The sequence below is a fragment of the Rhea americana genome, unplaced genomic scaffold, assembly GCF_003343005.1.
Source record: "Rhea americana isolate MKP2758 unplaced genomic scaffold, rheAme1 scaffold_138, whole genome shotgun sequence".
NCBI lineage: Eukaryota > Metazoa > Chordata > Aves > Rheiformes > Rheidae > Rhea > Rhea americana.
Genome location: NW_028185461.1, coordinates 1,491,676 through 1,502,647, shown reverse-complemented (window position 1 = coordinate 1,502,647; position 10,972 = coordinate 1,491,676).

Below are 10,972 nucleotides of genomic sequence, written 5' to 3'. Positions count from 1 at the left end.
ATGAGCAACACATCACTAACATTACCAACAGTCCTCTGCTATTGCAGGCAAATATTTACAAGAGCTCTCCAAGGGAAACCCATAAACTGCTCCGTGGTATAGCTTTCTGAGCATCACTCCAGACAGCTATATTAGCTGGAACATGAAGTAGTTACACTCCTGCTGCTCTTCCAGCGCTTTGGAAACAGATACTTGTCTCTTTTATTACCTTTGTTTGCGTCTCGTTTTATTTGTGCGCTGCATGCTTCATTGTGCTGGGTTTGATACAGTTGTGACTGGCTACATTTTGAAACAGCAATAAATACTATCTAGGCCTCTTGTACTTTTTAATATTATTCTCTGCTTTAAAAAAAAAGCTGTACCAGACAACGAAAACAATACAGGGAAAATTAAACCCTAAATCTGCATTTATGGTTCCATGTTGAACATACAGGGAAGGTTTGTAGCAAACCGTTGTCAAAACTTTTTTTCTCTGTTAAAAAATACTTCTGATGAGAATAAAATATTTTGGGGAAAATGATAGATTTTGAAGAATATATAATGAGTAAGGTTTCACTGGTCCAGGACAGACTTGCTGGCCAGAGAAAATTACCCCAAGAACTGGAAGAGAGGTCACCCAAAGTGGAGGTGGCAGCTGCTAATGCTCATGTCTTGCTCTCTCCATGAGATCCCTTAGAAATATCCCACTTTGCTTTAAGAGCTGCAAAATCACAGCTGGAAATGGCTGATCCAGAGACAGCAATCGAGTCTGGGGCCCCACAGCACTGCCGGGGCATTTGCCATGCCCRGAAAACACGGTGTCCCACAGCCTAAGCAGAAAAGCCAGGCTGAGAGGGGAAATGATTCACCCCCAGCGAATCAGTGTCGGAGCTGGAGAATCACCCGGGTCTGCTGGGGTCAGTCTATGGGGAAGGGTGCAGGTTTGCTGCACAGTGAGGTTTTGCCTTTCACCTTGGAAGGTATTACGCTGGTGGTGCTGYGCGGTTCTGCCTGAGGAGAGATGGTGACAGCTCCACTTATTGGCTTTGCTGGGCTGAAGAGAGCACTTTAAAAGGAAGCAGAGCAGCAACACAGCATTAGTTCCTGCTGGAAGGGGGAATGAGAGACRCACATTCCAGCCTTGTATGGGAAATTTGGCCTGCTCACATCACCCTGGGAGATTGGGCTGAATACTGTATTCTTAGCATCCTGTCCTAAGGCAGCGTGCACTCCTGCTACAAATTGTTGAGAAGTACTGCCAGCTCGGAGATGGCTGCTCCTCAGCCATGGGTGAAGTCATGCCTGGAGAACTCTCTGAGGCTTTGGGAGAGTGTGGGGTGATAGGTGAGAAGCACAGCATGCCCGCAAGAGAAATCAAGGGGGAGACCTGCCCTGTTGTGCATGCGGTAGGGTGCCTGCACTTGCCTGTGTGTGTGTGCACACGGCTAYGGGCCGTGATGTATGCCAGCACCTCCTGGCTGGCAAACAGACAACCCTGTTCCCCCCCACCCCAGAGTGAGGCTTGGAGATCTGTGGAGCAGGCTGCGACTCCCGGGACTTGCACGGGAACGCCCACCCTGGAAGAGCCTCCCAGATGCTGGAGCATTTTGGAAGCAGTCCCAGCACTGAGATTTTGGGAACACAACATCTCAGTGTCATTTTAGGTCTAATCCGCATGTACACCACAACACCAGAGTGTGTAATTACAGAGCTGTGCAGGCAGTTGATAGCTCAATTGTTGCAAAAACCTGATCCTTACTGTTTCACAAAAAATAGGCAGACACCTTTCCATCAGCACAGCTGTGTGAACCTGGGCTAAGAGAAGTGATGGAGTTAGACCTGCTGTACCGACCTCAGCCAGCCAGGTCCAGGGAAATGTGGTCACTCACCTTCATGGCCTCTGTGCTCACCTGTGAGCACTTCCCACAGCTCATCTTTCCTAGCAGGGTGCAGAGCGTTGGAGGCATCACTGCAATACATTGAGAGGCTTCACTCACTGCTACAGCCGGGAGAAGTTCAGCCTTGAGGCTCCCCTTCTTTTTGTGAGCTTGTGTCCTAGCTCAGAGGTCTCCAAATAGGCAAGGAAGGGAAAAGCCAAGCTCAGGATACAGTGTGTGTGAGTGCACCAAGGGATGCTTCTGTTTGCATATGAGCATTTGTGTTGCATTTGTACACCCAAGCAGAGATGGCAGGTATGGGTGTGCATGCCGGACTTCTACATGTCGCGTTTAGGGGTGTATCTATATGTTARGGATGTGCAAGCTCTGTGCATATGYGTGTGTCAGGCCTATTTTTCATTCAGGGCATTGCGTGGGATCATAGACTTTTCTGCATGGATGTTCACAGAAAAATGGCCTCGTATGCATCTTTGAACATGCATCTGCCTCTGGATGGATGTCCCAGGCYGTGTGCCGACAGACAGTAATAGCACTTGGTAATTTCAGAAGCCAGGAAAAAAGTGGCTGAGGAGCCTGCAGGCATCTATGCATGTCTGTGCCGTTACCAAATTTTGTCTTTCACCGGCCCTGTCCGCACATCCCCTGAGCTGAACGGGCCGTGCGGGCGTGCAGTGCGAAGGGACGGCCGCATCGGGCTCCTTTCAGGAGCCTGGGCTGGGGTCATCTGGAGCATGTGTTGTTTTTTCGGCTTGCCTGTTTCTTTGCGCCTGAGGATTTTTTTTTTCTCTCCGTCTGCTAATATCAACAAAACCTGCTAGGGCACCTCATCACCGGGGCTCCTTGAGAGTGAACACGACATACTTGGAGCATGCAGTCAGCTTTTCCAGCCAGTCCACACGGCCGGAGTAAACTGTCTAAGTATTGTCAGAAACCACTTTATAAACTCAGGATGGGGAGGAGATGATTGATGGCTCCATGCTGCACATGACACAGCTTCTACACTTCCCTGTATTTATAATATTTGTGTATTGCCTCTACCTCCAAGTTTGACAGGGCCAGTCCCATTCACTTAGAGATATGAATTTGGCACAGCCTGACATAAACTCCAGCGCTTCAGGCCACCAAGGGAGAACCATTGTTATAAACTTTCTCCCCCCGCACCCTGCTTGGCCCCTTTCTTTTCCCCGCTTCCAGTCGCATTATTTCTTTACAAGCCAGTAAGAACAGAACCAAATGTTTCACATCTGTTCTCACYGTCCAGCCATTTGCATGAGAATCGCCGGTCGGTTTTTCAGTGAAGCGCGGCTCGCCGGCCGAGGACAGTGCTGGAACCACTGACCACGGACCCCTCTTGCTTCTGCCAGATGTCTGAGCTTTGCACAAAAGCAATGGACCCAGGGCTTTAACAAATCTCCTTCTTTCGGGGCCTAATTGCTCTTGAGAGATGTTGGGTGCTTGTTCTTTGTGGACCGTATCATGGAACTGATCCTCACCCTTGGGTCAGCCCTTTTTAACCTCGTGTTTTGGCATTTTGTCAGCAGCGGTCCCATTTTCTTGTGCCACCTTCTTGAAGGGACTTTGCATCAGTGAGTCTCGAGGCAGAGGTGGTTTTTGTTTAATCAATCAATAATGGTAATTTTAATGGTAGAGCATCACCTCTAGGGATTTGTCACCATGGGGAAAGGTACCCGAAAATAAGACCCCCATTTCTCAGGAGGTGCCCATTTAACCATGTAACAAAATATCCCAAAACCCTCTATTCTTCTGCTCACCAAAAACATCTTCTTGCAAGCCTGCTCTTCCCTGCATCCCCCCCCCCCCCCCCCCCGCCTCTTCACCAGGCTGGTTTGGCTCCTTCCTCTTCCCTAAAACCAGGGCTCTTAGCTCCAAGCTCCAGGACTGACAGTGAGACTAGAGGCTGGGATTTTTGGAAACTGTTTGTTCTCTTTCCAGTCTGACTGGGCATTATGAGCTGCCATTTGACTGACACAGCGGCAGATGAAAGACTTAGTATTGACATAAGCTAGCAAAACCGCTTCGAAAATCGTAGCAGGGAACTGCAATATTTGAAGGCCCTCCATGCCATGCACATGAGCTGCTCTGAATCTGACTTCCAATTTAGCTGATGCTCTTATTAACCCTCCAAACCCCAGTGTTTTTCCAGGCAAATGAAAGGTAAAGAAAAGTTTTTGCACTGCTGTGGTCTACTGYGGCTTTCTGGTTAATGCCAGGACTCTGGCAACCAAGTAGTTTTGTCAGCCTGTTCAGCCCAAACATGGGCAGGTTGGGCCTTGCAAGGGGGTGCTGGCTGGCAGCTCTCCTGCTGATCCTGGGTATCGGCTGTGTGAGAGCAGAACCCATCCAGCAGCCTCAGGGGCTGTTCTGACCCTGGCTCATCCCCGGAAAAGATGTGTTTACCAAACAGAAACCATGTTGTCATTAAAAACTGGCTTACTGCTTTTAAGCTCCACTGCAAAACTTGTGTGTCTTCATAGACAGTGTGACATTAAGGTGGGACTCACACTCCACAGGGTGGATTTTCCCAAGAGATAGTAATTGGATATGGCCCACTGAATTTATGCACAAGGCTGTCTTGCCTAGGAATGGAAAATTGATATTTGTGTGCTGGCATCCAGCTCTGTATTCACGATTTGCCATCATTTTTGTGTGCTGGGAATCCCTCTGTGGTGTGATATGGGAAAGGCAGGGTGGTCCCAAGGGAGTAGACACCTGCTAGGGTCATGCTCCCCAGCTGCAAAGTCCTCTTTGGTCTTTTCCAAGAATTTAACCGTGTTTTGGAGTGRTCCCAATTACAAAGGCAGTACAGACTGTTTGTCAATCCAGCCCCTGGATTAAAAAGAAGACATGGTGCTGCCTGTTTTCCCCTGTGCACCCCAAAACCACCYATATTCTTGTGAGGAGAAAGAGATGATCTGCATTATTAAGAGATGACTGGGATGAGCCCCAAACACATTAAGGGCTAGACTTAAAGCCCATTGAGGTTAGTGGACCCACTCATCAACTTGCAGAGAGTTTTGGTAGGAACCAAGACTTGTCAGCAAGTCTCAGCATCTGCTCTCATAATCAGACACTGCAACAAAGCAAAGGGGCCTGACTCCATATCCACCTACCAGGGGGACAGAGCAGGAATCCTGCCTGGAAGTGGCAGAGGGAGTCTCCTTCCTACCCTAGGAGGCTGGCCAGCCCTGTGGCTCTGTAGTCCCACCTCCAGYGGAGAAAGAGTGGATGTCCCACATGTAGTCAGACTGCCAGGCTACAACCCTGCAGGTGATGGTGGRGCACAAGCCTCTAGCTTGAGGAAAGCCTGGAAGTCATGTCTCTAACCTAAAAGCCATGTGTCTACCCTTAAAGTCATGTATTTAGCCTTGAAAGCATCCATGCATTCAGCAAGAGTTTGTGCTGAGAGACCTTTGGATTGCATCTCTATCTGTAAACTCCCCAGGATGAGGATGTGGGAACAGGTCCAGCTCTGATTGCCCAGCCTGCTAAATTGCCACCAGCTCTCTGATGGAGTTTTGGCCTGTGTCAGACACCATCCCAGCTCATGCCAGGGCATGGGCTAAAGGCTAACACAGGCCAGGGGCTGGAAAACAGGTAGTTTAAATAAGCCTACCCTGTCCTGTAGAGAAGAAGCTAAAAGAGGACAGTTGTGAGCTACATTGTGCCCCTTAACCTCAGGCCTAGATCCAGCCTTGGTGGAATGGACTTAACTCCACCATCCCAGCTGAACAACTGGTGCCGACTTTCTACACCATCTTGAGCTCCAAACCATGGTACAATCTTCGAAAAGAGGCATTTTAGCAGCATGAAGCGCTGCATTTGTCATGTCTCCAAACCAATGTTAGAACAAAAAACAGCTGAAGAACTRGCATTGCTGTGCTCCTAGCAAGCTGAAAATGCCTCCATCTGCATGGGGTCCCCCTCACCTGGGGCAGAGCCCCAGTGACTGTTAACATGCTGCCATGGGGAAAGGACAGTGTACAGGAAAAACAGGCACTGTTTTTTCTTTTTAAAAGTCCCACTCCCTGCTGTTCAGGAGCAGACGGCAGTGGAGATTGGTTCCCCTAGGACCTCCAGGATGCTGGTCTGGTGTCTGCATGGCAGAGTGCAGAATCAGGCCCTGAAGAGCCTAGGCTGCCTGAAGGGGAGGAGTCCTCATGTTCTTGCTCTCATTGTTTAAAAGATATTTTCACCATAAGTCTCACAGTCAGGATTAATCCATGCTCACAGCAAACAGCCACTTCCAGCTCGCTTGGAGGATCTCAGCTCCCAGACCTGGCACTCTTCCGCCTGCCACACTGTCTGGGAGGATGGAGAGCTTGGAGGAGGAGCCATGTTTCTGAGCTGACGTTGCCCATAGGCTCTCACTGCGGACTCTTCCATTTCTCCAGACTTTCTCCACTGCCTCAGCTGGATGGATGAGAGCTGCAAAGTGCCATGTGGCACTTCAGTGGGATCACAGCCTGCTGGACTTGGCATCCCAGCAGAGCAGAGCGTGGACCAGGCTTCCATGCTGGTCAGAGCCCCCCTTTCCCAGTGCCTGTATGGATGGTTGAGTTGGCACACTGGATCCAGACCTTCTATTGCAGCATGTGGAGTCTGGATCTAGATTTCACAACTTGGAAGCCATCCCCATTGGGCAGAACTGGACCTGTTCAGAAACAAAACCCCAGGGCAGATACGTGCTAACATACTTTCTTGTGAGCACTCCTGCATGTTACTCTGACAATATGCCCAGGATAGCCTTGAGAAACCCAAGGAATCCTCCTGTGTCTCTGACTTCTAAGAGGTGGGACAGGAAAGATGGCAACTGGCAGTGATTCTGTATGCTTTATACCCCAGGGAAGGAGAAAATCTTAGAACAGGACATAGATGCCATGCCAGGGAAATAGAGAGGGGATACACAGAGACCCAGGTCACCCCCTCTGCACAGTCAGGGTTTATCAAATCCAGAAGGCGTTGGGTTCCCCCATGCTGCTGCGCTTCACTATAGAAGATTCAAATGAGCAGATCCATGGCACTTGGACACTAACCGCTGACTGAAGAACAGGCAGTGGCTTTTCTGTTAAAGTTTCCCAATTCTTCCACGGACAGCAGCCTCTCACTGCCATGAGCACTTCTGCATTTTGAGCCCAGTTTGCTCTGAGGGCTGGATGTCAGTGGAGACAAGGGAGAGCAGCACCGTTCAAGACTGGCCGTCTTGTTCCAAACCACATACAAAGGGAAAGTATGCTGAGATGTCAGAAGCGTTTTGGCTGGGAATTCCTGGAGCTTGGCAGCTGTGGCCAATGGCAGAGCCTTCCTTGGAAGGCACTCAGCTGTACCCTTCACTCCCCAGGCTGGGCCACCAGCGCTAAGAACGCTGACCTTTAGAGACCGTCTATTTTTTCAGGCTGCTGCCTGATGGGCCAAGTGTCTGGAATGTGCCAGGGCAGGAGGGCAGAGATGGGGAATCCCTTTGAAGCTGACATTTCTCAGTGAGTTGTGTGTCCTGCTTTTCCTCAGAGATACACATTCAGAAAGGCTCATCTGCCTTGCCCATGCCTTGAACAACCCTTGCTACATGTGCGAAGTGCCCTGACTTCAAAGGATCTTGTCTGCATTCAGTAGGGCATAAGCGATGGCATCATGCTCAGTGCTTGGTCTGGCTTGCTTCTTCCCATTTGCAGTGATGCAGTGGGAGTGGCCATTCCTAGTGTTGCTGCTCTGGGATGATCGGAGCAGCTAGAAGACCACTATGAAGGAGACAGGAATGTGGAAATTTCCATGAGAGTCTTGGGCAGTTTTGCACAAGCCCATTTGCAGTTTGGGGTCTCTAGTCCCACCTGGCAATTCAGAGTTTCTTTTTTTCACATTTGTAGCTTGGGAGTTTGGAAAGGAGAGGCTGGAGGAACTGAACACATAGTGGTCACAACTCCCTACCTCCCTGCACACAATTGCTAGAAACATCCTGGGCACTGGAGCCCCCTTGCCAAGAAAACACCTCCATTCACCTCCTTGCTCCAGTTCCTTCTCTTTCAGGTGGTCTGCATTTTGGAAATCCTTCTCCTAAAAACACCAGTAGAAGCAACTATAAGAATCTTTTACTCCATAGTTATAATGCAGTGATGTCTTAGATGGACTCTCAGTTCCTAAATTTCCCTGCCTCAAACATCCAGTAAGGAAAGACACAGYAGACTGTAAAGTTCCCAAATATCATAGTAAGGTATGCACTTACATAAAGAAAAGTAACTACATTATAACTAATGCTGACTGGAGGCAGGAAAGAGGAAATGCAGTATATACTTGTGAGCACAAGAGGGAGAGCAAGGAAGGAAGAGAGATGAAGGCCAGGAACAACGGAAATGGACTTGTACCTGTTTGTAAACTAGGTCAAGATTAGTAATAATTTGGATAGTCTGGGCCCACTTTTATGAGTTCTGCAAAGGCACATCATGAAAAAACAGCTTCTGCCTGGAAGAACGTAGTAGATGGCTCTGTGCTGGCAGTGATTTACACACAGCCTTCGCTTTACATATGTCAAGAGCCCAATTTCTACCTGCATAAACCTAACCACATGAGGGCCTTTGCAGGCACTGGGCCTGGCAGGTTAAATCAAGGCATGGGTTTAATCCTGCTTAAGACAGTCAAGGCAAGTCTTACCCAAGGGGGGAGGGGGGAAACATCCCTGGCTTGTGAATGGACTATTTTTATTTCACTGCTTTATATTTTATCTGCTTTACTCTGCCACTCCCTCTTATTACTATATCCAAGCAGACATGAAAATGATTGCTCTGCTGGTATAACTGATCCAACAAAAGTAATATGAGAAATTGAATGCTGGGGTTGGTACCATGCAAGACTGGCTTGGAATTTGCTCCCTGGACACAAGATGCTTAAGAGCAACTGAGCAGAAAAGTCTTGCAAGAATCCTCTTGAAAATGGAGAGCAGTGGCCCAAACACTAATATTTTCTGCCAGCAGCACAGGGTTGGCATTGGCCAGACGCAGGCAGAACCGCCCCAGCCGCAATGCAGTCCTGTGGCAGGACTCACCAGGCAGCACWGTGCTGGCTATCCTGATGTGAGGTTTTGAGAGCTATTTAGCAACACTGGATTGGGACTTGAAGCAGAATTAATTGAGCTCAAATTGCATCCTCCTAGCAATCCGCTAATCTGCTCCAGCAGGAGGATAATGACATCTCAGGAAACTGGCTTCAAAAATTGAAACTTGCTGAGTTTTAATAAATGGACTGCTTAAAAGGGGGATTAAAACTTGCATATAAAATATCACCACATCAGGACTTAGGTTCATATGGGAGATTTTTGCCTCCAAATGGAAGGGAGATCTCTGGAGAACTGTGAACTGCACGCACGCGCACACACAYGCACGCGATTATGTGTCCAAAGGCACACAGAACCAAGCTGCTGTCATCTCCCCAAATTACTTTTCTTAAAACCATGTTTATTAGTCCTAGGCAGTTCTTAGCATGCAGAAACTTTAATAAAAGCTCCTTTCAAGCAAAGTCCTCAAAATGCTCTGCAAACAGCAACAAATCAAGGGTCACTTCATCCCTTGTGACATGGGGATGGCACTGCTGCTGTTGTAAAATAGATGGTATGCAGCAAATACRTGGTAGAACTAGGAATAGAAATCAAAAGTCTTCTTTGAGTCCAGCACCCTCTACCAGTTTGTCTCCCTTCCCCTGTTCTCCATGGAGTGTGCAGCTGCTGGGAGATGGTAGGTGCAGTGTATAGGTGCAGAGCAGTGGGATTTTCAGGGGAGATGAGTGCAATCACTTAATTCCCTCTGTCTCTTTTCATATTTTCAATCTGGAGAAAATGGGTTGAATTTCTGGAAATTTTTTTCTACTCTTATCTCTCTCATTTGGGTGTGGCTGATGGAAAAGCTTGATACCTTAAATGCTAAATAACTCTCTTTGCCCTTCTGCTTGTCCCTCAGAGCAGAATTTGTCTCTGCAGGCTTACTTTTTTTCCTAATGTCTGCCTATTTAGTTATATTTCGAGGTTAATCTAATAAGAGGGAGGAAAGACTCTCCATGAAGTCTCACCCATCACCCTCAATTTACGTTTTGTGAGCATGATACCCACGGCAAAGCAAATAAACTGTAGGTGATTCTTCTCTCTGTTGCTGTCAATAGTATTGTCGTTGCCACCGACCCAATTAGAAGCATTTGTCAGCCTTCAGTAATAAGCTCAGACCTGGTGCTGAGGTCTCTGTCTTTCACCGGGTGGCTCGCAATCCGTTATGAAATATTTATGAACAATCTTGGATGACATCTGTTTGCTATGTTGCTTATGATGTTCCCAGCGAGAGGACGGGCTGGAGAGCACACACTGTGCCTGGCGACGTGGGCACCAGACGAGCCCTCGCTCGCGACAGGATGGGAAAACAAACAAAAACAAGGCTCAGCTGCTCCGGGAGGAGGTAGCAGCCACCACAATCAGAGCCCAGCCCTGGGGTGGCCCAGCCACGTGTGTCTGGAAAAGCATTCTTCAGGATTACGTCTGCTGCTCACCGAACACAGTCAGGCCTGCTGAGATTCCAGCTGCCCAGTGGAAAACACTGGGGCTGGTTTCCTTTGCAGTAACGCGTTTTTGCCTAAATATGTTTCTGGCATGTGTGAGGTGTGTCTCCTTCTGCGGCCAGCTGTGGGCAGAGGGGGAATTTTATCTCATAAGTGAATACTTGAAGGATGAGCTGCTTTTTGRTTTTGCCAAGCTTCTGAAATATCATGGCTGAGCAACAAAGCGTTTGGGTCAGAAATTGCAGTTATGCAGTCTTTGAGCATCTGTGTCTCGGTCCTGTGCACGTCAGGCTGCAGTAAAGCTGCCCATGTACAGGGTGGCAGCCCTCATGCCCATGGGGAACGGGACCCACAGCAAGATGTCCACTTAGACTGGACCACGGACCAACCACCAAGGAGACTTTGCATCTCCATGGAGCTAAGCCAAATCGCTTGGTTGTCCACAGAGTAAAAGTCTCCATCCCAAATAAYGAACACTCTTGAACATCCCATGCCCCCAAAACATCACTGTAGTTGCCTAAGCACCACCACTCCGAGATGATTCMGCT